This window comes from Elaeis guineensis, chromosome 6 (assembly GCF_000442705.2).
Source record: "Elaeis guineensis isolate ETL-2024a chromosome 6, EG11, whole genome shotgun sequence".
Taxonomy (NCBI): Eukaryota; Viridiplantae; Streptophyta; class Magnoliopsida; order Arecales; family Arecaceae; genus Elaeis; species Elaeis guineensis.
Genome location: NC_025998.2, coordinates 20,571,602 through 20,598,903, shown reverse-complemented (window position 1 = coordinate 20,598,903; position 27,302 = coordinate 20,571,602). Strand labels below are relative to the sequence as shown.

The following is a 27,302-nucleotide window of genomic DNA, read 5'->3' as shown; positions in this document are numbered from 1 at the left end:
TGTTTCTCTTTTCCTCGAACCTATTAAAATAGGTTTAGTGCCTATCTTGTGCCTGTTTCACAGTTAAGAAGGCAAGCATGAGGTAAAAAGCCTCTCTATAGCACATAAAGCATTTCTCTATGCATGCAGCATTTGTCATCTTAATGTGGAAATCCATGTGATTACCATATACATTGGTGATTGTACTCTTATTCAAACAAATCATGTGATGTTTTTGAAAGAGGACTGTTAATAACAATTGGTAGCCATTATTGTCTCTGCAACAAATACATGGCATTGGGATTGCTTGATGCTATTAATTTGTTCTAGTTTTTTTCATCAAGCAATCTCAGTATTTGCTGTTCAGGAGTTTCAGAAAAATTATGCTTGGTTTTGTCATTATACGGTTATAGTCCTCTTTTTGTCTTTATTACACCTGTCTGTGCTTAAGTTTATTCTTATTACTCTTGAATTGTCTCTACTCCTCGTTCTATTTATTAGTAATATTATTGCCATGGCAAGATGAGATACTAAGAGTAAATTTGGGTATCCATCAGAGATTCACTCCATGTGAGCATAATGTTTTTCAAGCCACATGCGACAATTATCCTCAATGGGCCAACTTAGCCAAACCTTTCTTCATAGAAAAAAGAAAGCATTATTGTCTCATTGAACATCCTCCTTCTAGCAATACAAACCCAATATTGATATATTTTATGAAACAAGCATAGAGAAAGAGCCTACCTACATACATATTCTCTAGAAGAAAATATTCTCAAAGATCATGCCTTTATAAAGCCATTGTGTGATGCATGAGATCACTTTTGAGGCATTAATACATCATTTTATTTATTTATTTATTTATGCATTTTTGGGGTTTTTTCGTGCAAGCATGAGATGTTTGATATGGTACATGATACCTAGCATTAAACTTTTCCAACTGAGACAAGAAGATAACTAATCATCAAAAACTAGTTAACTTGTGCATATGGAACCTATGATCCATGCGGCCAGGACGTAGGACCTGTGCGATGCCACGTGAATCCTAGGCACTCCGGAGTCACTAATGATCAAGCTACATGAAACAAATGAGTTTTTCATTGGCTTGTTGGGTGATTATGACATTTATTGACAAATTAGTTGCTAAGGCCTAAGAGATCCTTTGCCCAAGGAAGAATAGAAAGACTAGATAATGAGGATTGGTTAGACAAAATAAATCCACTGGTGATTTGTTAAAAGAGATTTCTAAATGTTCATGTCATACATAAAGTTAATATATAATATATTATCATTCAAAGTGCTTGTGCCAATAAAGGTTTCTTTTGTATTTAATCAGACCTTGGATCCCAATATGTGATGACCCAAGATCTCGCCCAAAAAGGTTACCTAGAAAGTGTTATTTAGATTCTTTGGTCATGTATAGGCATCCAACTACACAACCGATGAGAATAAACACACGCCTACATGGGTCCTCGACATTTAAACTGAGACCTTCTCGCCAGACTAGGGGTCTAAAATCAATTAAATCCAAACAAAAACACCACGATCGATCTAAGGTCCCAAAAGAGCCCTTATTGTAGTATTCCTTAGTCCATATAGACTATGAGCTAGCTTGGCTCTAATATCATTTGTAATAACTCAAGACCTCATCCAAAAAAATTAGTCAAGAAGTGTTATTTTGGTTCCTTGATCCTATATAAATACACAAGATTTTCCTTATGAGACTAATCACATGCCTGTATGGGTCCTCACACGAGATGTGGAACTAGGTAATGTGTTGAATAGCATTATGATTTTATCTTGAGAACTGACATAGTTATCGGATAAAGTGGGGGTTGTAAGTGCAAATGGTCAAACCATCACATGCAGGGATATTTATATATATATATATATATATATATTTGTTTGTTTGTATCAATATATTGGCTAAATTGGCCTATTGAAGATGGTAGCACTCATGAATTTGGTTTATTGGGCCTTGGATTTGATATAGGAGTGTTTTGGGCCTAGGATTCTATCACAAACTACTAAAGTCATTTAATAGTGTAATGACAAAGCTTTCTACAAATGAAGACAGATTAGATCTCTTTCTATTGGCAATGCTTTGAGACCCTAATTGCTGCTCTTGATTTCAATAAGCTTTTAAGCTGTTGAAACATTTACCTTCTCACCTATAATTACCATCATTTGTTATTACCATAGTTTACAAATCATTTGTTATTACCTTCTTGACATGACATTCTTTTCCCTAGTATACAAATCATTTGATTGTGTCGGTGCTATGCACAATGAACTTGTAACTTGAATACTGGTAAGCTTTCAAAGTGCAGTTAATGTGATGTATTCTCTTAATCATAGAAATTGCACCTCATTTTGGATTATGGACTCTTGGAATATCAGCAGGCAAGCGAGCAATCGAGGAATGAGGGATTGGGTCCTTTAATTCTAAATGCATTTGATCTAATTATCCTCTCCCAAGGGCTAAACCTTTCAGCATTGTTTGACAGGAGACAGGTATGCATTTTAAATAAAGGTTAGTCTCATTATTGCAGGTTTTGTTCTGAGTCTTCTGACAATGAACAAATGTATGTGGATGTTTTGTACATACATGATTCCGGTGATATATCAGCAGTTATTATTGGTACATACTGGATCTATATTTAGATGCAACTGATTTGGATCCAATCTCCATGATCATAGACTTTAGAGGCCTTCTTTATCTTGCCGATCATACTCAACAGATGAAAATTAATTGTTCTTGTATTGAGAGAATAAGAAAGGAGCAAGAAAGAATAACAGAAAATAGAAGCAAGAAGAACAGAAGGAAGTAAAAGAAATCGGTGCAATTGCTTAACTGACCAGGCCAAACATCATTCTTAATATATTGTTGGGGACATCCAAAAGGGACTTTACCGTGACAAAATCACCCTCTACTAAAACCTAGTTCAGTATAAGCATATAAAAATACCGGTCAGCCACTTTCTTATAAATAGGTATCTAGTGTTAGTTATACGTATATGCATGTGCATGTATATGAAAGAATTAATTACTTGGGACATACTAGAGATCTTATTTGATATGGCTATATTGTAGTTGAAGTAATTATTAAGGAAACTCTGCTAAACTCTTTAATAAGTTTCTGTAACCTTAGAATTTTTTTCTTAATTTTTTGAGCATGTAGCTGTGTATCCTTAAAATGATGATAGTTACTAAAGTGGGCATATCCCTTAGCAGCACTCCTAATGGATTTATTTCTTTAGCTTTTGAGCAGAGGCCAAAAGCGACAGCTTATACCTTTGCAGAGATTGTTTGACTTAATTACCTTCTCTTTGATGCAGGAGTTATATTTATTGCTCTACTTCTTTAAAGTATGATAACTATAGAAAAATTGGATACCTGTAAATCAACATGCAACAAGCAGACAAAACACTTGAATCGGTTATATTTTTTCTGATACTTACACCCCTTTCTTTATTACCAGTCCAGATTCAAGGTTTAAAGTTTCAGTTGAAACTGATCTTCTTCATCAAATAGAATGGAGCTAAGCCTTCCAAACTTAGGTTTAGTCTTCTTCAGCCCAAACAGAAATTTCGGTTGTTCAGCATATTTTGGCTGAAACTAATGAGAACTGGTCATAGATGCTTCTTTTAAGGTTATTTTTCAATTTACCATTATACTGGGAACAGTTTCTTCATTTCTTTGAGCATGTAAAAGGCTTTTTAGGGGTTATGTGCCCACAAGATCTAAGCTTAGATCTGCTACATGTTAGGTTAAGTCTTATATGGAGTTAGATGAGACATGTCTAACGATATTTTTATTTTCGTACTGTATATATCATAAATTATATATTGTTACTTGGTACTCGTATAATGCTAATCCTCGTATTTAGTTTTCATGGAATTGTAGTGTAGTGGCCTACAAAGTGGACCTATCTGAATTTACGACTGAATTTGAGGGAAAATTCAACTCAGACGTGTCCTGATTAAAATTGAACCACGAAAGTTAGAACTTCAATGCAAAATTGACAATGGATGTGGTAAACCTAGAGAAAAATAGACCTCAATTAGGGAATAAGAGGGTTTGGATGTGCTCATCAGTAGGATTAAAATTTGATATGGAAGGCAAAACAGTGAAAATAGAATCAGTTGTTAAACATTAGATAAATATGAAATCAAAAGACAGAAAGTTAAATCAGGGAAAAGAAATAGGAAAGATAATACCAGACTCACTCTGGGACCTAGGAACACAGCTAGTCTTATGAGCCTCACACTTGTTCTATGGCGAAAAAACGAACTCGAAATTTCATGTCTTCACTCTCCAGTATAAATTCTGATTACATAACTCAACTGTATTTAAAGAAAAAGGAAACCTTCATGACTTTTCTTCGTGCCTAGACTAACCCCCATTGGACATGGTTGCTATTCATGATTACCATAACATGAACCATGCAATGATCTTATTAGCTTCATCAAACTGCATCTGACTTATACATGCATACATACATCCAGCTGAATTCCCAAGTCCTGCAGCCCTTCAATGCATTCCGACATATCTTATTAGCTCCATCAAACTGCATCTGACTTATATGTACATAGAGGTCGTTATGATTACATTATTACCGGACAACTAAATGTAACTTGATTCTTTGACATTTTTATTGGTGTTGCAGCCAATCTCCGATTGCACTTGTCGTCGGTGAAGAGCTACCTGCAAAAGAAAGTTCACTGGTCGGAGTTGTCTGGCGGGAACTCTCCGATGCTTAAGTTAGTGGGGAGTAGTCGAATAGGAAGTTGAATGTAAAGTGTGGCAAAGTATTAGCCCCGAAGTGTCTTATCATCACTGTTTCTTTATCTTCCTTTTATAGACAAACTATTGGTAACCGTCTGTAATGGTTAAGCATGTGGGTCCCGTTTATTCTGGCACCATGTGATCATGGGGTGGATGGTTAGCGCCCATTAATGATCGTATATGTAGCCGTTACGTTCCTTTTGTACTGGTAGTTTCTGATATATCGACTGTATGTCGGTGATCTGAGTGTGCCGATTGTATATCGATAATTTTGACATGTTGGATGACCATTGCCATCAGAAAATCGATTGGGAGTTGCTGACAATTAATCGACTTATCAATTGATAGTCGGTAGTCCGTGTCCATTGGACCGATTGAAAGTTGGGTGATAGGTCGGTGTTGTAGTCGAATCGGAACTCATTCAGCAATCCCGCTTTGATGGCCAATCGTCAGTCACCGACACAGTCCATTGACCGACTGTGAATCGGGGGGAGCAGGTTCGATTGTCTCAACAATTGCCCCCCACTCCCAAATTCAAGGTGACTTGACACGTTGCTTGACATGTGGCTTGATACATTGGATGATGGGAGTTATATCTCGAACCCCAATTCTGCGGTCGATTTGACTGCAGGTATTAATGATTCTCTTGAAAAATCGAAAGGTCTCCAGTCGTTTTATCATTTCAATGGTCGTGCGATCATCATTGAAGTGTCGATTCGAGAGGACGGCTATTTAATGCTGCAGTCGGTTAGGCGGCCAGACGATCCGATTGATTGGATTTTGACTAGTCGATTGCCGCTATGCGTCCAGTTATTATTGGCTCCTAATTGTTCATATGGATAGTGGTGACGTGGCATGATCAGACGGTAGGTGCATTGAAAGATCCAACTGATGGTCGGTCCACACATCGTCACGTATCAAAATCTGGGACAGTCTCGATTTGAATGAATTTATTCCGGTCGTCGACGGATCTTATATATAAGACTGCTTTCTTTACTTTAAGCCTTCTACTACAACTTTGTTTGCTGCTTCCTTGCAAATGAGGGTTCTCTCATGGGTGTTGAGGCCGTTTTCTTCTTCCTCCTGTATTTTTGTGATCTTCGGTCTCTTTTAGTTATCAATTAGGTTTCTCCTTTTCTTTCCGTTCTTGCCTTCAATTTATTTCTTCATCATTTCTGATGGTCAGTAGCAGTATGAAGGGCAAGAGGAAGGTTAAAGTAAATGAGCCCCCTCGAGATAGTCAATCGGGTGATCCGATTGATGGTTCTCTTTCGGGTCTGGATGTGGAAGCTTCTTTCTTGTCTGAATCCAATGTCGTTCGGCTCTGGGAGCAATATTGCATCTCGGAGCAATTTCAGTTCTTTACGCCTCGTCCGAATGGTTGGGTGTGTTCTCCTCTGGGCCAGGTGGTAATTTATGTAGAGGATCTTCGGGTCGGTTTTCGTTTTTCGATTCTGAAGTTTATCTGGAATCTCTTTGATTATTATGGGATTTGCCCCTGCTCAGTTGGCTCCGAACTCCATTCGGCTAATCGTTAGTTTTGCTTTATTGTGCCACATGATCCCGACCAATCCTCGGCCTTCACTCTTTCGTACTTTTTTTATCCTTCATCCACACCCAAAGGTCAAGAGTTGGTGGTTTTTCAATCTGAGGAAAGGTTTGCCATTTATCTCCGATCTTTCTTCTTCCATTCATGGATGAAAGAACCAATTTTTCTTTGTTTCTTCTTTCCTGCCTTAAGACTTTCCTTTCACCTAGAAAAATTCAAGGACAAGCCCGAATGAACATAGTCGGGTCAAAGTCATCGATCGGGAAGACTTTCTCAACTGAAGGATATGGAGGTCCCTTCGCAGTCGGAGCTGCTGACGGAGTAGGCTTTCTACGACGTCGGACTTAGTTCGGTGCTTGCCGTAGGTATAGCTCAGTCAGTCTTTTACTTTTCACTTGGCCTCTTTTTACTCAATCTCTTTTGTGACTGAGTTATCTTTTGCTTATAGCTATGCGATCTTCGGTGCGAGTTTCGGCAGCTGATATCCGACAGTTCGCTGCCAAGAAGAGGCCCGCTGTTGGTGCAGGTCCGTCTCAAGCACCAAAGAAGAGTCGGCCCGATACACCATCGATAGCGGTGAGTCAGACCGACATTCCGTCGGTAGTCATCCTGAGCGCCAGCGTTGAGCCGGTCATCGCTCTATCAGCCCTGTCAGTACTCCCATCGGTCGAATCACCACCTGCCAGCATGGTGTCGACAATATCTCGGGGAACTCCCACATCTGAATCAGAGTCGGCCAATCTGGGGCCGATGATATCTCAGGTGCCTCCTACGCCCGAATGGATGTCGGTCGATCGGCCATCCATTCAGGAATGAGGGAAGGCACCGGCGACTTCGGCTGACGATAGAGCTTCGACAGGTTTCACAGAGATCTTCGATGTGCAGATTCTCGTCGGTGAATCGATCTTGTCGAATTCGGCATTGATGAAAAAGTTGGTAGAGGCTGCGTTTCTCCTGATTGATCGGAAGAACAAGAGTCAGACTGTGGCCGACATGTTTTTATCCTTTTATCCGACTATCCTCAGTGTAAGTTGATAATCAATCTTCCATCTGCCTCTCTTCTACTTATTTGTTTCTAACTTGTTTTCTTTTCCATTTCAGCTAGCGCACGACATGTCGGTGCTGGAGAGAGGGCACCGAGTGATCACGAATCTCCGTCGGTCATGGGTTGACAAGGTTGCATCCGCAAACACTGACAAAGCCATTGCTATAAAGCATCTTCAAGCGGCGACTGAGCGGGAGATGAAGCACTAGGAAGAAATCTCCCGCATGAAGGCCGATTTAGAGTCGGCCCAAGCGAATTAGAGTCGGCCCAACAATTTGCCAAGTTTCAAGAGGAGCGGATAAAGATGAAGAAACATGTGATCAATCGGCTCTGGAAGGAACGTGACGGTTTCTTCAAGGAGCTAGAGGAAGAGTGGGAGAAGCATCGGGCCACCGAAGCACAGTTGGCACTGATCGATGCAAAGTCGGCTGTCGTAAAAGAGGAAGCAAAGTCGGCCCAGGAAGTTCTTAGTCAGGCGCGGAGCAGGCCATCGAGGATTACAAGGGGTCTGTAGACTTCAAGAACAAAATCTCGAGGGCGGCAATGCGGCCTACTAGGTCGGCTATGAGGACGGCAGGGACGCGGTCAGGAAGCTTTATTCGGACCTGGACTTGAGCAGCATCACCATCCCAGCCCTTAAAGGAGCAGAAGTAGAACCGGCCAATGAGGCGACTGCTCCAACTGATGAAGCTGCACCGACTGTTATGGAATTTGCCCCAACTGCAGAGTATATCGTACCAACGTCGATCGGAGTAGAGTTGGCTATTGTTGAAGGTCAGAAGATCGGAGCTATAGCAGCTACTGATGCAGTTGCAGAAGAGATTGATTGGTAATCGGTGAGATATCGTAGGCTTTCTTTTTCTTTTTGTTATCGGATCGCAGTCCAATTTTTTTTCTGTGACTGGACTTTAGTCCAATTTTGTAATCCTTGTTGATAAATGAAAGAATTTTTCAAAGTGTTGAACTTCTTGAATGTGTCATTCATCATAGATAGTTATTATCAATGTAGATGAATATCAATCGGACAGCCGACTAGCAATCGACATGTCGACTATTAACCAGATTGTCGTAGAATTTGCCTGTTAGTCAGGTATCAGTCAACTAAACTTTAGGCATGAATTTTTCTAAATATTTGGTATACGGGAGCTAGTCGAGTATCCTTCAACCGACTGAAGTCGAGTCGGTTTATCGTTTCGCTCGACCGTAGTTGAATCGGCATAAAGTTTCGCTCGACTGTAGATGAGTCGGCATAATGTTCCTCTCAGTCATAGCTGAGTCGGCATAATGTAGTTGTTCGCTTGATGTCGACATGCAAAGTCGTCTAATCGAAGTTGAGTCGGAACGTATTTTGGCTGATTAGTCGTCGGTTATATATCTAGTCGAGTTTGTTGAGAATCGATCATTTCATTCAAAATATGTTGTACATGTGGACAATTTTATTGATAGATGTTGTTTCATGTCTGGGGGATAGACACTCCATCGTGTTTCTAGTCGATATGTACCTAGGTGAAGGATTTCGATCACCCTGTAGGGTTCTACCTTGTAGGGTTCTTCTCAGTTTGGAGATAGCTTTCTTTGGTCTAAGGGTTTCGAAACTTCTGCTCTTCTCAGGATCAAGTTTTCAGGACGGAATACCTTCGGTTTGACCCTTGCATTATAATGTCGGGCCACTCTTTGTCTATATGCAGTCATTCTTATTTGAGCTTGTTGCCGAACCTTCGAGAGCAAGTCTAAGTCAGCTCTTCGACAGTCTGAATTGCTTGGCTCTGCATACTGTTCGATCCTTATTGATGGCAATCTGATCTCTAACGGGATCACTGCTTCTGTTCCATATGCAAGGTTGAACAGGAACTCCTGTCGGGATACGAGGAGTCGTTCGGTAAGCCCATAAGACAGGATATAACTCTTCCAACCCATAAGCCTTTAAATTCATTCAGTCGGATCTTGAGACCATGTTGGATTGTTTGGTTTGTCACCTCCGCTTCACTGTTTGATTGTGGATGGCCGACAGAAGTGAGTTTATACATAATGTAAAGTTTCGCGCAAAACTCCTTGAACTTCTGATTGTCAAGCTGTCGATCATTGTCGGTGATGATGGTATACGACAATCCAAATCTGCATATGATAGACTTCTGAATGAAGTCTTCCATCTTTTCTTCAGTGATTTGCGTCAGGGGTTCGGCTTCCATCTACTTGGTGAAATAATCTACCGCGACGATTAAGAATTTTCTCTGACCAATCGTCGGGGGGAAGGGATCAAGTATGTCGATTCTCCATTGTGCGAATGGCTATGGAGCAACAATTGGCGTCAGCTGGCTGGTTGATGCTGCATGTTGGCATACTTTTGACATGCTTCGCATCTCCGAACAAGTTTGGCTGCATCTTTCTTCATAGTGAGCTAATAGTACCCCTGTCATAGAACTTTATAAGTCAATGATTTATCCTCCAAGTGATTTTCGTAGATCCCTTCATGGACTTCTCGAAGAGCATAGTCTGCGTTAGTAGGTTTCAGGCACCTAAGCAGTGAAAGAGAGAATGACTTTTTGTAAAGTTATCCATTCAATAAGACATACTGTGAAGCCATCCATCTTAGTCGTTTGGCTTTACGTGGAATCTTCGGATAGAGTACCGTCGGTCAAGTACTGAATGATCGAATCTATTTAGCTTGGTTTATTATTTGTTTATAACATTTCGTCGATTTTGTCGATACTAGATTGTTCGAGATATTCGATGAATGTTCGATCAAGTAGATTGGAAGTTGTTGCTAGTCGAGAAAGTGCATCGGCCCGTGCATTCTCAGTTCTCGAAATGTTAGAGATCTCCAAATATTTGAAAGTTTGAATGAGATCTTTCATCTTTTGAAGGTACTTCGTCATAGTCGGGTCTCAGACTTCAAATTTATTTTTGACTTATCTAGTAATCAATTGTGAGTCGATGAAGACCTTCAGGTTGTCTATTCCAAACTCCCTAGCAATCTTCAAGTCGGCTAGCAAAGCTTCATACTCGGCTTGATTATTAGATGCTTTGAAGTAAATCGAAGGGTGCATTCAGTTACTGTCCTTTCGAAATTGGTGAGAATGAGGCTGACTCTACTCCCTTGAGCATTGGATGCTCCATCAACATGAAGCGCCCATATCGATTCAGGTTCGACCTTTGAAGTTTCAACTTGCTCCAACTTGCCGTCAGATTTATGATCAGACTTGTCGAATATAGTGCACTCGGCAACAAAGTCGGCCAAGATTTGAGCCTTCATTGATGGTCGTGGATGATACTATATGTCAAATTCATTAAATTTGATCGTCCACTTTGCCATCCGATCGAAGGTATCAGGTTGATGCAAAATCACTTTCAAAGGTTGATCTGTCAAGACGATTATCGAGTGTGCTTGGAAGTACGATCGAAGTCATTGTGCCGATATAATCAGAGCGTAGATCTTCTCCATCCTTGAATATCTTATCTCGGCATTGTGGAGTACCTTGCTGGTATAGTAGATAGACTGTTGGGTTCGATTTTCATCTTCTCGGACGAGAACCGAACTGACTGCTTCTGATGATGTGGCCAAATAGAGATACAGTATTCTCTCTTTGGTTTTGTGAGTAGTGGGGGAGACATCAAGTACTTTTTTAGATCTTCAAAGGATGGTCGGTATTCATCCAACCATGAGAAGTCTTTCATTTGCCGCAAGGTCTTGAAAAAAAACAGACACCTTTCATCGATTTCGAGATGAATCGGCTAAGTATGGTAATCTTTTCATTCAGTTGCTATTCTCCTTGGAGCTGGGATGTTTAATGTCGATAATAACCTTTATTTTCTTCGGATTAGATTCGATTCTTCGTTGTGACACAAGAAAAATGAGAAACTTTTCAGCTGTCATCCCGAATGCACACTTAGTCGAATTTAACTTCATCCGATGTCGTCGAAGTGTGTCGAAGGCTTCTTCTGAGTTTCTGACATGATCACGAGTTTCGGCGCTTTTCACCAGCATATCGTCGACGTAAATTTTCATGTTCCGTCCAATTTGTGATTTGAACATCTTGTTGACCAGTCGTTGGTAGGTTGCTCCGACGTTCTTCAGACTGAACGGTATCACCTTGTAACAGTAGATGCCCTTATTGGTTGTGAAGGCAGTGTGCTCTTCATCTTTGGGCACCATTCGGATTTGATCGTAGCCCGTAAAGGCGTCCATAAAGCTCAAGAGTCGGTGCCTCGACGTTGCATTGACTAGCTGATCAATTTTCGATAAAAGAAAGCTATCCTTCGGACACGCTTCATTTAGGTTGGTGTAGTCGATGTAAATTCATCATTTTTCATTGACTTTTCTCACCATTACAGCATTGGCGAGCCAATCTGGATAGTTGGCTTCTCTAATAAAATCGACTGGAAGGAGTTTGTCGATTTCTTCGTCGATGATCTTTTGTCTCTCAGGAGTAAAAGGTTTTTTATTCTGTCTCATCGATTTAATTTTTGGATCGATGTTTAATCGGTGAGTTATTACTTCCGAAGAAATTTCTGGCATGTCGGTTGCTGACTAAGTAAGGACGTCGACATTTGCTCTCAGTAAGTCTGCCAGTTGCTTTCACTCCGGATCAAGTATTCGTGATCCAATTTGAATAGTTTTTGTAGGTCTTCTCTTAGCGTGATTGAAACCAGTTGTTCAGCCGGCTCGCCTCTTTTTTCATTCTCCCTCTGGTCTAGTTTGTCAACTGACAGAGGGTCTTTAGGTTTGCTGCTTTCAACAAAAATCATGAAGAGCATCGGGCCAATTGTTGATCCCTACGTATTTCTCCGACTTCACTCGTCGGAAATCGGACAAGTAGATGGTAAGTTGACACCATCGCTCTCAACATATTGAGTCTCAATCATCCAAGTATGGCGTTGTATGTCGAAGGAATCCGGACAATCGTGAACGTTAAAAGAATGATGTTTTGTCGTGGGTCGCTTCCTGCAGTCAAAGAGAGTAATTTCTTCCTCCACGATGACTGTATCTCTAGTGAAGCCGACTAGGGGCATCGAGACTCTTCTGAATCGGTCAGTCGGTAATCTTATTTGTGAGAAAGTAGAGTAAAACACGACATCACTCAAGCTTCCATTATCTACAAGAATTTTTTTTACATCATAATTTGCTATCATCATCGAGACGACGACAGCGTCATCATTAGGAGTTTGTACTCGAGCATTATCATCCGAAAAATAGATTACATTATCAAGTCATCGTTTTTTGACCAACTCTTTTTCGGAGCTTGCCCCCTAGTCTCTCGACCGTTCAGAAATTATGTTGATGACTCCCATCGTTGGTCAGTTGTCGTTCACTTTCTCAGGTTGAGGTTGTTGGTTGGCAGGAGCTTGAGACAGATAATCGTGTCGAAATTTTCTGAGATAGTCTCATCAAATCAAGACTTCTATTTCATCTCTAAATTGAATGCACTGTTCGGTGTCGTGACTATGATCACGATGAAACTGATAGTATTTCTTGTCATGGCTTCTTGACGGTACTTTCGTTGGTGGGGGGGTGTCGAAAGTACTCTTCTTCCTCGATCTCCATCAGAATCTGCGCACGAGAGACAGAGAGAGGAATATAGGAGTCATATCTGAAATCGAAATTATTCGAACTCGGACTCCATCAGTGAGGTGAAGCTCCTTTATTAGTCGATGGCCGACTTGATTCGATCGAAGCTCCACTCTTTTGCTTCTTTTTCTTCTGATCTTTTCCTTCTGTTTGACGTCGGTCAGTAATGCCTTTATCCGCGTGAATATACTTGTACACGTGCTAAAAAAATTCTGCGTAGGTCCGAAGGAGAGTTTTATCCAGGGAATAGATAAACCTGGATCCTCTCAAATCCCTTTTCATGGTCGAGATGGCCATATCTTCGTTGAGATCTCGGACCTCAAGTGTGGCGGCATTGAAACGCACCACAAAGCTTCTTAGAGTCTTTTCTTTATTCTATTTAATGGAGAAGAGACTGTTGGATATTCGCGGCATCCTTCTGCTGGTGCTGAAATCACGAATGAGTGCTCTAGCTGCTTGAAAGAATGGATGCTTTCCAATTGGAGTCCGAAATATCAGGTTCGAGCAACTTTCCGAATGATAGCCGAGAAGTCTAGGCATAAGAGGACGTCGATTGCCCCCTGAATCATCATGAGAGCTTTATAGCTCTTCAAGTGATCGACGGGATTGATGGAGCCGTCATAAGACTATTTGTGACATCTTGAACCGACTTGGGATCGGCTCGTCCAAGATGCATTGAGAAAAAGGTGGAGAAGTGTGGATGCTAAGGTCGTTAGAGGACCCTCAGCCATCCATCTGGAGTCGGACGAGTTAGCAGGCAATTTTTTTGAATTTACGCTCATAGTCGTCAAACCGCTGTTGCTGAAAAGGCAGGGGTAGAATTTCCTGAAGAATTTGAGGGAGAAGTCGAAGATGAGCGCGGCCTTTTTCCCTTCTTAATACTGTGGTAGCAAGAAGGGGAAGGAGACCGTCGGTGATGATGGGCAGCACGATGAGAGTGCCGAGAAGATGGCTCGATATTATGGAAATGCCAAGCCGGTCATCATTTCGATGATGGAGACGGAGATCGTTGAGGGGCGCAACGACTGTGCCTAGATGGCACTGTACGTGCTGCCGGCTCAGCCACCAGTTGCTGTTGCTGCTGCTGTGTTTGTTGTTGTTGGAGGCTGTGCACTATCTCTATCAGCACTTTCATTTGCTGCATCAAAGCAGCGAGTTGGACGTCCGTAGTAACAATCGGACGCGAAGAACTGGACTCTGCTATTCGAGGTGGAGGCGGGAGGTCTTCTCGACGGAAAGACTGCCCAGCGGAGTCAGTGGAATTGTTTTGAGCTCTTGTTTTCGCCATAACTGAATTCTTTCACCCTCTTCTTGGCGCGCCAATCTGTTGGTGCCAATCTCCGGTTGCACCTGTCGTCGATGAAGAGCTACCTGTAAAAGTCTATTGGCCGGAGTTGTATCTGATAGGAACCCTCCGATGCTTAGTGGGGAGTAGTCAAATAGGAAGTTGAATGTAAAGTGTGGCAGAATATTAGCCCCGAAGTGTCTTACCATCATTGTTCCTTTACCTCTCTTTTATAGATAAACTATTGGTAACCGTCTGTAACGATTAAGCACATGGATCCTGTTTATTCTGGCACCATGTGATCATTGGGTGGGTGGTTAGCGTCCATTAATGATCATGTATGTAGCCGTTACGTATCTTTTGCATTGGTAGTTTCTGATATACCGACTGTATGTTGGTGATCTGAGTGTTCCGACTGTATGTCGGTAATTTTGATATGCCGGATGACCATCGCCGTCAGGGAAGTCGATTGGGAATTGTTGACAGTCAATCGGCTTATCAATTGATAGTCGTAGTCCGTGTCCATTGGGCCGATTGAAAGTCGGATGATGGATCGTAGGTGTTGTAGTCGAACCAACTCATTCAGCAATCCCGCTTTGATGGCCCATCGTCAGTTGTCAACATATAGTCGATTGACCGACTGTGAATCGGGGGGAGTAGGTTCGATTGCTCCAATAATTGGTTTAATATTTGTAGCAATATGACAAATCTAAAGTTTACAAACAGTATGACATACTCTAGCAGTATGTGATTTTTGTCCTTGCTTGTTTTATTTTTCTCTATTTTTTCTTTTTTCTTGATCTTTTTTTTTTTTCCCCTAGATGAATAATTGAAACTTGGGACCCAACTTCAAAACTGCTGAAACTGCCGAAGTCAAAATTTGGTGGACCTGACCAAGACCGAAACTGAGATTTTAGACTAAGATTTTAAAAACCACTGGAATGGAATGGTACAATCAGCACCATATCACTCAGAGAAAATTGGTACCAGTGCACATTGTATTAGTACAACATGCAGTCCCGTACTGTGTGTCAATATCCAGTACCATATCAGTTTTTCAAGAAACCAGTACACACTGGTACCACCTTGTAAAACCTTCAGACTTTGTTCCAACCCCATCCAGGAGCTATAGCCATCTTCATTAAGACCACTGCATTGTGCTTTTGGTATCTATCGGGCATTGGGTAGCTAACCGATCGTGAGTTTGAAAGTGTGGATGGTTAAGCCGCTGCATTGTATACATTCATATCTCTATATTTTCAATACGTGAATCTAGAAAATTACATGAGAGGTCCATAGCTTGTTATAATTGTATATATAGATCCAATTTGAGGATTTGGCATCTGATGAGATGTCGAAGGTGCTAACATGGATCTTAATGATCTACCACTGCTCTGATGGTGTCTTTTTTTTATTTTTTTTCAGACTTTGTTCCAACCCCATCCAGCAGCTATAGCCATCTTCATTAAGACCACTGCATTGTGCTTTTGGTATCTATCGGGCATTCGGTAGCTAACCGATCGTGAGTTTGAAAGTTTGGATGGTTAAGCTGCTGCATTGTATACATTCATGTCTCTGTATTTTCAATATGTGAATCTAGAAAATTACATGAGAGGTCCATAGCTTGTTATAATTGTATATATAGATCCAATTTGAGGATTTGGCATCTGATGAGATGTCAAAGGCGCTAACATGGATCTTAATGATCTACCACTGCTCTGATGGTGTCTTTTTTTTTTTTTCCTTTTTTTTGGAAACAAAAGATTGTGATCTTCATGGTAACTTCATTTGTCACCCCACCACAACCACTAACGCATCTGCATAATTGATATATTGCATATTCCATCTGTATACAAGTCTTCCATATTTATACCAGAATTATGCTCCATCCAAACTCAATAATTGCTGATCTTGTACAGGACTTGCAATAGATTACTTCTTTGTAAAATTAAGAATACCTTTAAGAAATGCTAAGTTATCAGCAATCGTTTGCATTGAATTTTCTTTACATAGTATCATCTCATGGCACCTAGTTTCTAAATTTTTTTTGACAGGAGTATGTCAGACAGCAAACCCGCTTTCTATCACGCAAACCAGCAAAAGTTGTCTTATCCAGTATGGAAGTTGTTGCACAGTCAATGGGCTTTAAGACTCATATTCGTAATTATAAGGTAACTATTTTGGTGTCAATTATTGTTGTGCATTAACAAGATAAGGTTGTCCCTTTTCTATTTATGTCATTATCATATCCTATTTCCAAGATAAGCTCATGTAATGCCTCAAATTGTAGCCATCACATCTGCCAACGTATTGTAGCCTTCATATCTCAAGTTATACACACTTCAGATGGTTCATTTCTACTTTAAAGTGTATGTTATTTTTCTGATATAAAATAAGTGTTTGTATTTGTAGATTATTCAAATCCAAAATCATAAATGTGCAAGATCATAATCTTGTTAAACATGCTTCAGATTTGATTGATCATAGAGCTGCTTTGCAACTCCAGCAATCTCCTCCGATGGTGGTTGTTCATTTTGAGACATCACTATGCATTATTGCATTGAAATACTAATGAAGCAGGAATAAATATGCATGCGTGGAAGCAAATTTGGCTACCCTTTTTCTTTAACAAACAATTTCTGGAACAAAGTTGGCTATAGGGCCATTGCTTAAATGAAAGGAAAGGTTAAATTTTGTAGGGTAGTCGAAGAAGACGGATTATAGTATGAAAACCAAGTAGTTATAGAAGACATTTCAGGGAGAAAGGAAATATGGTAGTTTTGTGCATGTTGAATGATAAAATGATGGTGGACATTTAAGCCACCGAACATGGCAACATGAAGGAGATGCTTGCACATTAGATGACACCAGCTTTGTATTATCTCATTCAATCTCAATTTTATTGTCTTATGTCAATTTTATTATATATATCATCTTAAAAAGTGTTCCTTGATAAAGGAGCTCCGTGAACTAATGCATATGCCGGTGAAATGGTCCATGGTTGCATCATTTTGGATGTCTTTACTGCTTATTCTGTGCTTACCCAAAATGATCATTCTGGATATATTTTTATACCACAAACTTTACAAAATCTAATAAGATGTTAATTCACAGATGAGGATAGAGGGCCTGTCTGCAGACAAAACTGCTCATCTTTCTGTCATGCTGGAAGTGAGTTAACCCACATATAGCTCTGCAAATTAATTCCTAGATTGGTGGTCTTACTCTGCTCTTCAGATTTGTGATATCAATTTTTATTTTTTAATCTCTGGAAAATTTTGAAGCAGATCTTTGAAGTTGCTCCATCATTTCTCATGGTGGAAATTCAAAGAGCAGCAGGAGATGGAGCAGAATATGTCACGGTTAGAACATAGTGCTTTTACTGTTTCAGTTGATTTTTGAATAACTTTTATCATGCTTCAAATCTGAGACATAACACAGTTATGCTATTATGGGATATGGCCCATGATAACATGAAGCTGACAATTATAATCTCAAATAAAATAAAAGATCCAAATCCATTATCCATAAAATAATTCAATAGAAATTGGTTCAAAGTGACTAAATCCAAATTTAAATATCAAACTCACAATCCTCAAAATTCATAAAGTCACTAACTATAAATTCTTAATCAATTTAAGAACTAAAATTTTCGCTACGAAATCTCTAAGCTCGCTAGCATGAACTTTAAACCTGGATCATCCTTTGTTCCTGGTGACCTTATCTTCGGAAGAAGAAACTTAAAAAGGAAATATAAGCTACAAGGTTCAATAAGTAAATTTTACACTATCTTAGAAGGTGAAGTATAAGTTTTGCATGAATTAATGCATCATTTAGAGAAAATAACAATTAAAGATTGAATATTTCATAGTACCATACAATAAAGCAAGTCATAAAACCCATCATATGTGCATAAATCATCAATATTTCATAATCATAGTTCCAAGTGTATAGCATAAATAAAATCATAAATTATATGCCATTTAATCATATCATAGTTCAATTATTTCTGAGTTAAATGCTAAGATCATTATTATACCTATAATAGACTGTAATGGACAAAATGCCAGCTATTATTATCCATTGGTAGGATCAGATGCCAACTACTATCACCCATTTACTGGATTATATGCCAACTACTATTACCGATTAGTAGGTTGTATGGGTGCTAGCTCAGATGTCGATCTTTCCCACTTTTAGGAGTATATATTTTATATGTAGCTATCATATTCTTAAATCATATTTCATTAAATTATATTTTCTTATATTATGCATAAATAAGATATTAAATGGTTTTATAGAATTCATAGTCCATAAATAATCTTTAACAGCAAGACAATTATATAATCATTCTTTTCATAACAAAAACATAAATTTCATAAATATAGAGTTTATATTTCATAAAAAGTCATTAATATTAAAAAATTTATGGAGTTCATATTTCATAACCAAGTCATTAATATTAAAATATTCGTGGAATCATTATTTCACAATAAACATATGTTTCATAATATCATATGCTTGATCATTATTTTAAAAAAATGAAGAATAATTCTTTTTATGATAAAATAACTGACAATCCAAAAACAAGTAAGCAATGTCAGAACTATTTAATAGTTCAAAAATTAGCAAGGAGTGTAAGATCTACTTATCTTATCCGACTTAGACTTTCAAACCTCATTGGACAAATCTACTAATCTTATTTAAGAATCATATTAAAAATATAATTAATTTCTAATAGGTGAACTCAATAAAACTAAATAATAAGAGAAGATCGTTGGTAGGGATGGAAATCGGACCGGATCGGATATAAACGGATCGGGTTAGATACAGATCGAGTCAAAAAACTCTGAATTGGATCCGATCTCTTTATTTAATAGGTCAGATTTTAAAATCCGAACCTAATCTTCTTAATAAATAGGTTATCTGATTTGACTCATTTACAATGCATTAAAAAAAATCAACCCGTTTGTGGCCCATTAAAAAAAATAAAAAAATAAAAACATGCTCTACCTCTATCTTCGATCTCTACGCTCGACCGCCCCTCAGCCCTCACCCTTAGCCCTCGCTGGCATCACCACGCTCTCAACCCGACCACCCCATCTGACCACCCTCAGCCCTCGCCCTTTGCCCTCGCCGTAGTCGCTCGACCATCCCTCCACTTGACCGCCTCTCAGCCCTCGTCGACGTCGCCGCGCTCCTGGCCTGACGGCCCCTCAGCCCTCGCTCATTGCCCTCACGGCATCGCCATGCTCTCAGTCCAACCGTGCTTTCGATCCGACTGTCCCTCCACCCGACCGCCTCTCAGCCCTCGCCGATGTTGCCGCACTCCTGGTTCGATCACCCCTCAACCCTTGCTCACTGCCCTCATCGGGGTCGCCGCACTCTCGATTCGACCACCTTTGGCTCCACCCTAAAAGGCTTGACCAATGCCACCTCTTCACCAATCGGCTCCTTTGTCTCCTTTGCCTTCGATAAGCCTTTGTGGTCATGGCCTCAGCATCGTCTTCAAAACGGTAGTGGTGTGAAGAAGGAAAGGGAGGGCGTAGGGGAAGAGGAAAAAAAATCCTAGCGGGAGGGATCTAGGGCTCGATCGCTCGAGTGTTAATGGAAAGTGAAAATCGTGAAATGCAAGGGATAGTGTGGCGTGTTATCGACCATGGGATTTGATGCGGTACCGGACGAATTTGAAAAAAGAGAAAAACATGCCTGCGCATCATAGACCCACTAGCCTGTTACCCAATGCCCATTTCATGACCAATCCAAAATTTATACGGGTTAAGCAGGTTAGACACAAAAATTTGAATCTGACCCAAATAATAAACAGATTAAATAGGTCGATCTGTTTGTGATCCAAGCTTGTTTTGTCCAAATTTAAACCTATTTATGGTGGGTCGAACATGGGTCAAGTTGGCGGTCGGATCATATTTTGCCACCCTTAATCGTTGGCCACATGATTAGTTCAACAAACCATGTGCACTAGAGCAATTTAGGGCTCCTTTCTCGAGGTCTGCTTGGATCTTTAGAACAAGAAGATGGGACTTGATACTAGGATGTGTAGGTCTTCTTAGAAGAGAAAGGAGAGAGTCTTCATCTCTCTTAGAAGAGGAAACCAAGATCAGGATTGTCGAGAATCATGCCAGAGGGCCTGGCTGGTGACTGTAGCAATGGATAGCCAATGGCGATGACTGGCTTGCAGGAAAACATAGAAAAGGGCTTGGAAAATAGGGGATTCAACCCTTTTCTTGGTTCTTTTCAATTGTTAGCCATTCACCAGGGGCCATGGCTCCCAGAAAGCATGGTAGGGAGGCCAACCAACATTCGGCATCAATAGGCAATGCGTTGGTAGCTGGAAAAAGGGGAAAAAAAGGCTCAAAAATAAGGGAAGTGGAACTTGATCAATTTCCAATGGAGTATAGGCAGGCAAGGGATGGTTCAGGACCATAGAGAAAAGAAGAAGAAACAAAAAGGGTGGAAGGTCGGGGCTTTACCTCAGCTCCAACTGCGTCCGTAGCTTCGATTTCTAATAGACACAATGATGGGATGCCATGAATTCAAAGGGAGAAAAGAGAGAGGAGGCATGATGATCGCTGAAGGAGGGCCATGGAGGGGAGGATCCTATTTATAGAGAACCTCCTAAGGTTCCATCAAATCTGACAGCTCTAGGAGCCTGTTTTACACTCAAACTTCTTATCATAGAATAGGAGTCTTCTTCCATCCAGAATTCCTTTTGCTTCTATTGGGTTGGAGGGGGAAAGGGGGCGGGATGGTGGGGGGAGGAGGTCCAACAAACTAAGCCATAACAACTTTAATATCGAATAAGCTGCAATCGCCCTTACAATTTCTATATAATCAAGACTTTTATCTAATAAATCATTCATGTTGAAAATTTCACTCCTTTCAAAAATTGCAATATCCATCCTCTTGTGTAACATAAGTAATCTAATGTTCACTTAACAAGTGCAGCCATTTAAATATAAAGCTAGAAACAATTTGACCTTCATTTGATTCCTGCATCTTATTACTCCAGAGGATTGTGTTTCAATTCTAGTCTTTGGCTTGTAGTCTTTGCAAACAAAATTTCTTGTATCAAATATGGTTAGATATTATCCATGTAAATTTCTATCCTGAAGATCCAAATCTTGTGGGATGAGGTCATTCTACTTTTTCCATGGAAGAAAATGCGTCTTAGGTTTATAATTTGTGCCTCTTACATGAAATAGATTTTCTATATCAAACCCAATTAGAATTCATCCATGTAAATGATGATAGGGAAGTGTTAAATTTAGGTGATGTGTCAGTGCAATTGATTATCACAAGATAGAAACCCACTATAACATGTATGTTTTAGGGGCAGACGATAGTTGAAGAGGAACAGGAATGTATCACTCTCTTCCAAAATCAAAAACGCCATCTTGGTCAGTCACTCCAAGGATACAACTCTCACACACTCACTTGCAAACCTTAGAAATTTATTAAAAGAGAGGAAAAAGATTATAGAGAGAAAGCAAGAAAAATACCCATAAAAGAATTCTCATTAATTAATAATCCAAATATCCAAGAATGATTATAAGAGAAGTCTCAATGAAAGTATTTATAATTAATACAAAAGGATTCTTTTTTTAACTTTCTAATGTAAAATTCTAAGTCTTATTCTAACTCGAAGAATCCTAACTACTAACTTTTTTAATAATATCAAAAGTTCTCAAAAGAAAGTTTGCAAAAATCAAAACTAACATTATACTTTCCTAATGACATAAAGCTAACTTGGATTTTAAGACGTGCATGTGAGACCTGTGACCTGTACGCTGGGACATGTGACCCGTGTATAACTCTCACACGCTCACTTGCAAACCTTAGAAATTCACTAAAAGGGAGGGAAGAAAAGGAAGGGAAGAACAATTTTCATAAGAGAATTCTCACTAACTAATAATCCAAGTATCTCAAGTATGATTACAAAATGAGCTTTAATGAAAGTATTTATAAGAAGTACAAAGGAACTTTTTTCTTCAACTTTCTAATATAGGATTCCAAGTTTTGCTCTAACCCCAAGATCTCTAACTAACTTTTTAATAACATCAAAAGTTCTCAAAAGAAAATTCATAAAAATCAAACTAACATCAAACTTTTCTAATGAGGAAAGAAAAGAAAAACAAGGGAAGAACAATTTTCATAAGAGAATTCTCACTAATTAATAATCTAAGTATCTCAAGTATGATTACAAAATGAGCTTCAATGAAAGTATTTATAAGGAGTACAAAGAAACTTTTTTCTTCAACTTTCTAATATAGGATTCCAAGTTCTGCTCTAACCCCAAGATCTCTAACTAATTTTTTAATAACATCAAAAGTTCTCAAAAAAAAATTTACAAAAATCAAAACTAACATCAAACTTTTCTAATGAGATAAAGCCAACTTGGGTTTTAAGACTCATGCATATGAGACAAGGGACCCTTGCAGCTAGGACTGTGACCCGTGCATCCTCGGTGCTCCGATGTCATATTTTTTTGGTTGGAGAAGATTTTAGTCTTTATAGTATGGCAATAGGTTAGCTATGTTGAATATTGCAAACATTCCATAATTTTCAGGAAGTTCAATTTATGGGTATTGTCATTGATGTGCTTCAAAACCTTGAAAGAGAGCAATCTTAGCGACGTAGATGATGAGAGGTAACGATGGATCCACAATATCAACAGCATTATTCTTATATATGATGAGGTTTAGCCGCTGATGTTGTGAAAGGAAACTCTATGAACACACCAACAAAAAAATTTGAGTTATCAATAAGTTGTAAGTATTCGACTGCAAAATCAAAACTATAGTTATTGCAAACATCCATGATGATGACAGTGAAGGAGTGCCTGGCTATGTTGAAGAAAAGCTAATTGTTAACTGCACCATTGATTATCTAAAGTAACTAGATCTTTTCATAATCCACATTCAGCTTGTAGATATAGTGGAGCCATCAAATACCTTGATAATCTTTAATCTAGACCTTGAACTAGGCTAGCATTCTCATCATAGAAGTCCTTGTGCTTCCTACTGAGATTCATTATACTCAGTGATAGAGTAATGTTTTCACTTCCACCTAAATGGTGTTTGGTTCACAGTGGGAATCGAAATCGAAATGGTCAAATCTCCCAAAGCGTTTGGTTCATAATCGGAGTCAGAATGAAAATTTGAATCCTTAGAGAAAATAAGGATTGAGTTAGATAAATTAGATCATTCCTATTTCATCGCGAAATCGAAATCGGAATCAGAATTGAACTCCTCTCAACCAAATGGTTGGAATGGGAGTTATCCATTTTCATTCTGATTTCAAATCCCAACTTCCTCCAATCAAACAACCTCCTAATGTTTTATCAAGATTTCCTTGAGAGAAAGTGCTTTCTAGAAAGGATAACCTCGTATATTTCATTTGTTTGGAGATTTTGTTGGATCACCTTTGAAGAGTAGAAAAAGTAAGTTCTATGGACTGAGGAAATCTTGCATATATACCAAAGCTCAATTATCTTTTGTTGTATTCTCTCAAACTCAGCAGCCATCTTGAAGGAGACTGTATAGGGGTTTAAGATTGGATCCAAGCCTATGCTCTTTATGGTTCCTTTCGCTCCAATGTTTCTATTGCAATTTAAATCTTCAACCACAACAGAACATGGCAGAATATATGCAGATTGTAGAAAATTGATAGGCAATTTTGATTGAAAGTCAACTGCTATTCACTAAAGAATTTCTTCTGGGGTTCTCCAATTTATCTACTAGCCACAGTTGCATGGATGTCATGGGGAGTGCACTGACATAGTCATGCTTGAAAGAATCTATACTCAGTTATAGCAAATTTTTATTTCCTTTGATTAAGAAAGCTTGTGAATCGTTGCTTCTCCTTATCTCATTCAACTCAATGCTTCACATGTGTTCTCAGAATCTTCACAAGGATTCTAAACAATCTCGCCTTCATTATGATGTGATATCAGTCCAATAAATGGACTGCTGATTGGTTGCCTAAGAGACAGAACAACCTAGTCTTGTTTTTCATCAAGACATAAGTAGTGCTCATTGTCTAATACTCTAATGTACCCAACATGGTTGACCCCAGATCTAGACCATAAGCAGCAACAATCCGATAACTCTGATGGTAGAAATAAATCATCACAAGCATAAGATACCTTGGACATCAAGGTTTGGCTAAATTCCTTCACCTCACAAGATGAAGTAGATTTAGTGTAGAAAATATTGTGACATAACCAATCTTCTTTGTTAGCTACCATGTTCATATTCAAGTTGCAAAGGACCACCAAGTCTTCACCTTGATCAGCATGGACTACCTCTTCCTCACTCGGATCTTCTTTGTCCCACTTGATTGGTTAATCTTCTCCATTCTCTACCACACATGATTCTTCTTCCATCAAAGAGACAAGCTTTCTATTTAAGCAATTGGCTATAATATGCTCAAATCCTTAACACTTAAAACACTTGCAAGGATTGAAAGTAACGATGTTGGAATGGCTAGAGTTACCGAGGATGCCCTTGTCCTTCCAAGGAAGCTAGGAATCACCAGCTTTGTTCTTCCAATTAGACACTCCATCTCTATACCTTGGAAAGTGTGAATTAGTTTATTTTTAGTTGTTATTTCTTGACTTTTGTTGCCTATCATATAATGTTGTTCAGTGTCCAATAAGGATTAGAGTTACACGACTTGCTCAATATCAAGTTTCAATCCTTCAAGACATTGTACTATAATTTGCTCTTTGGGCTTCTGGATGTTGCATGTCATGAGAAGTTGCTCGAATTTCAATAAACTTTTTCTATGGTCATATCACATTGCCAAAGATTATGAAGCTTAAGGAAGTTATTCTGGTGATAATTTCTAAAGAGATTTCATGATACTTCTTGTCCCATGATCAGATCTTGCCGCATCTTTCATGCTCATGTCATCGGTTCAAATTTTTTTCACCAAATTGATGCATACTTTTTAAGCTTGATGGTGACTAGCTTCATGCATCGATCATCCCAAGCTTCATTAAGCTCAAAGACTTATTCAACAATGTGGAGCCAATCAATGAACTCAGTAGATTGCGCGCATTTTTTCAAAGTTAGGGATGTCTATTTTGATATCTGATATCATGATGTTTGCAATGTGATCTTCATTCAAATTGGCAATGAGTATCTTCACTTGATGAATATGATCTTACTTCATTAGAATGATGCTTCTGTCATCAAAGAACTCTATCAAAGTAGTGATTGGAACCCTAGCAATGTCGACATTCATGTTACTCTTGCCATTGACAAAGTGATTTTCTTTTTAAAGTCGTTCAAGTTGGTGGCGTGATTTATCAAATTTCAATTTTTCGTAGATCTTACGTTCGTATGCTTTTCGACATTGCAACAATAGAACAGCATCTTGAAATCATGCTTTGATACCAACTAACAACGAGGAGGTATTGAACTTAGACTGACAACTTAGAAGAAAGACATATCGACAATCGATTGTGATGAGGTAGAAACACCACTATGGAACATACATCACAAGGACAGATGGTAGTTGGAAGAGTGGAGATGAATCACTCTCTTCCAAGATTGAAAACTCCACCTTGGTTAGCCGCTCTAAGGATATAGCTCACACATCCTCGCTCACAAATCCTAGAAATCCACCAAAAGGGAAGAGAGACGGAATAAAAAGAAAGCAAGAACAATTCCCACAAGAGAATTTTCACTATTAATAATTCAGATATCTCAAATATGATTACAAAAGGAGTGCCAATGGAGGTATTAGTAAATAGTAAAAAGGTACTCTTTTCTTCAAGTTTCCAATATGGGCTTCCAAATTCTATTTAAACTCGAAGATTCCCGACTACTTTCCTAATAACATCAAAAATTTTCAAAAGAAAGTTCACAAAATCAAAACTAACATTTATTTTTTCTAACGATACAAGGCTAACTTGGGTTTCAAGACCCATGTGAATGGGACCCATGACGTATGTATGAGACCCGCAATTCGTGGCCGAGATTCGTGACTTGTGCAGCATCATGACTTGTGCGGCAACATCAATAAATCTTTTCCCAGTAGAAAATCTCCAAAGATTATTGCAACAAATATATGAAGTCTTTATCTTATGAATTTAAATCTCATGTGATGGGACTGTATCAATTTTTTCATGATCTAGGGTCTCGACATTGAGAAAATTGGATGTTCGTCCTAATTCCTGTCCTCATCCTAGTGGTATCTCATTCTGACACTTGGGGTGGTGGATGCTTTCTTATTTCTTCTCTCTTAGTTGTAATGTCACCATCAAGAATTATCGACTTTGAATTGAACCCTATGCCAGCCGACCGGCAAGACGAATCGGTACGTCCCCCATATTGGATCATATCAAGCCCGAACCGATATGGAAAAGAAGATGAAGAGAGAGGGGGGAGCGGGAAAGGGAGGCCATGAGATACTGATGGTGGCTACTGAAGGGCTGCGAAGGCTGTTGGAGGGCCGCCTAGGCCTCCTGGGCACTGTGGTCTTCCACGAGAGAAAATGAGAGCAAAGAGAGTTAGAGAGAGGGAGGAAATGGAAAGAGGAGAAGATGACAGGGAGACCGTCGGAGGGCCTCTAGATGACCATTGTGGTCATTGGACGGTCCAAAAATTATTCACGATTGCCGTAGCGAAATAGGGACAACACCCCTATTGCAACATCTTTTTTTAAAAAATGATAAATAGTGAAGCCGACAATAAGACTTCACTATTTTTTTTTTTTTAAAAAAGATGTTAGAACATAATGTTGCCCATGTTTCAAATCCGTGATGGCCGCGGAAAATTTTTCGGCCATCCAGCGGCCTCCCCACCACCTTCCTCTTCTTTCCTTCCTCTTTTTCTCTACCTCTTTCTGTTCTCATATAAAAGGACCACAGAGGCCTCATCGAGCAATTGCCAGCCGCCTCCAACCTTTCCATCTCCTTCCCTCCCCTCCTCTCTCTCTCTCTCTCTTTCCTTCTCCTTATGTCCATTTTCCCTAATGTTTTGAATCAAATGTCCAAACCGCATAGGTTAGCTGTCGATACGGTTGGACACACTCCGAACCATCCGGTTCAAAGCGGTTCAAT

The 27,302-nt window shown here is 39.3% G+C and overlaps 1 pseudogene; it reads left to right on the top strand.

Moving 5' to 3' along the window:
- Window positions 1–27,302, top strand: part of LOC140858754 (CBL-interacting protein kinase 8-like) — a 54,146-nt pseudogene that overhangs the window by 25,757 nt on the left and 1,087 nt on the right.